This window comes from Monodelphis domestica, chromosome X, assembly GCF_027887165.1.
Source record: "Monodelphis domestica isolate mMonDom1 chromosome X, mMonDom1.pri, whole genome shotgun sequence".
Classification (NCBI taxonomy): Eukaryota; Metazoa; Chordata; class Mammalia; order Didelphimorphia; family Didelphidae; genus Monodelphis; species Monodelphis domestica.
This window is the reverse complement of record NC_077235.1, coordinates 85,335,422-85,337,446: the sequence shown is the minus strand read 5'-3', so window position 1 is coordinate 85,337,446 and position 2,025 is coordinate 85,335,422. Positions and strand designations below refer to the sequence as shown.

Below are 2,025 nucleotides of genomic sequence, written 5' to 3'. Positions count from 1 at the left end.
ACCTCAACATAAGCAAAAAAAAAAAAGGTATCTGGAGGAGTGTTTCTACAATGGTGAAATATTAAGGGTAGATAGAGTGCCTCTCCCAACAACAATCTACTCATTAAATGCCATTAAAAAAAAGACAAAGCCTCAACAATTTGTTTAGTTTCAGGAATGTTTACCATAATAATGTGAGAAAAAAAATCCTTACTGTAGACACTTCCGGAAACCAGCAGGCTCTACGCAATGTTGGTCAAAGTCCTGAGAGGAGGGACATGTTTCTACTTGGGACGCTGGTCTGTACAGTCAGTACTTGATTTCTGGCCTATAGTTGCATTTTAGTTGGGGAAGTGGCGCTACGCGTTGGGCACCGGAAACAGTGTTTGCCTTCGTGCTTCAGGCGATGCACCTTCAGCGAGTAAGCCCAGGTGAATGTTTTCCCACAGCGGTCACGCTGAAGTGCTTTCATGCCTGAGTGGGTAAGCCTGTGCGGCTTCAGGTTCTGAATGCGGGTGAATCGGGCTCCACAAGCTGGGACACTGAGATGGCCCATCTGGGCCATTTGGACTTGGCCGTTCTGGCTGCTGGTAGAAGGAGCGACGTGGGGTTGGCAGGGCACTGAACACTTTCCAATGCATCTTCATCATCTGTGTGAGTATTCGTGCTGGAGGTGCCCCGGAGAAGAGGTAGTCCATCATTGCTCCTTCACCTACTGACCCTATAGACGAAGCCTGGGGACTAGCGAGAACATGCTCCTGAATTTGCTCACTCCCCGGCACTGTCTGCTGATCACTCAGGGAGTGCTGAGGTGCACTGACAGGCTGGAACACTTCTTCCTCATCACTTAGCCTTTCCACTTTGACCTGGGCATCTTCTCCAGTAAGCAGAGGCAAATAAGCCCTTGTACTCTCACATGTCCTTCTTCTAGCAGCCTCAGGTGGGCCTGGTGGTTCTAAAGTCCTGCAATTTCCTACCTGCTTGACCCTCTATGACTGAAGCCTTCGATCAACTCCAAATGGAAAAGTCTGGGGAAAAGATGAGGAAGAGCCAACTGGATGATTCTAGGTTCTGAACAGGAAGCTGAAGAATTCAGCACTTGGGGAGACCGAGTCTGTGTGCTATGCTTACGTGGACTTTCAGGGGACATAACCGTAGCTTTAACACCTTCTCTGGGACTCTGGGCAGACAGGAATGGGCCTTCCTACCACGGTGCATCCTGAAGACGCTGGACAAACACCACCACCTCAAGCAGGAAAACTGTACTCAGAACGGTTTTCTCGCCCAGCATCTGGGCCTTTTCTTGTTGGTCATCTGGTGTATCCCACAAAGTACCTGATTCTGTGAACTCTGAGCAGGTGCTGCAACACTAAACGTTCACATACAGCTGACTGCAGCCACGACATCGATAACATCTTGTGTCAATTGACAGGGTTGCTGTTATAAGCACACTCCAAAGGGGTCTAAATCCAGCGATGGTTCCATGATGCAAACCCAACACATTCAGGCCACCATCCTCTGCTTGGCCAACAAGCTAGGTGCGAAAGAAATCACTGCAAGCCACCAGCACTGCCTTTTGTCCTGCACACGAGTAGTGACGCCCCAGAAATGGCCATCATTTCACTTTGCCAGCGTCTCCTGGCTGCAGGAGGGGGAGCTGGGAGTAAACGTGCTCACACCCATCCTTTCCATGCTCCTCCACAGATGCTCTTCAGCCACGCAAATGGATAAGAAATGGCCTGTGGGGGAAGGTGACGACGCCGGTGCTGGGGCCAGGCTGCCTGGTCTTCGTCCTCCCTCTCTCCTCCCCAGACAGCCCAAGGGGACCCTATCTCGGGCCACCACACCTAGGCCTGTAGAGAGCCTGTGGCTTGGGCATGGCGGCAGAGGCCAAGCTGTCTTAGAGGTGGGCGGAAAGGCCCCAGATGATTCGTTTTTGTCTCCAGTGAACCTAGCTATGGTTTTCGGTGAGTTCTTCCTCTACACACAGATCTGACAGGCAGTTTCTTCTCTGCTTGCCCACCTGCCTGCATCACTCTTTTGTCC

General features: G+C 51.2%; 1 pseudogene; it reads right to left on the bottom strand.

Moving 5' to 3' along the window:
• Positions 1–290: 290 nt before the first annotated feature.
• Positions 291–1,662, bottom strand: LOC100023573 (zinc finger and BTB domain-containing protein 44-like; annotated as a pseudogene).
• Between the last annotated feature and the right edge of the window lie 363 nt (positions 1,663–2,025).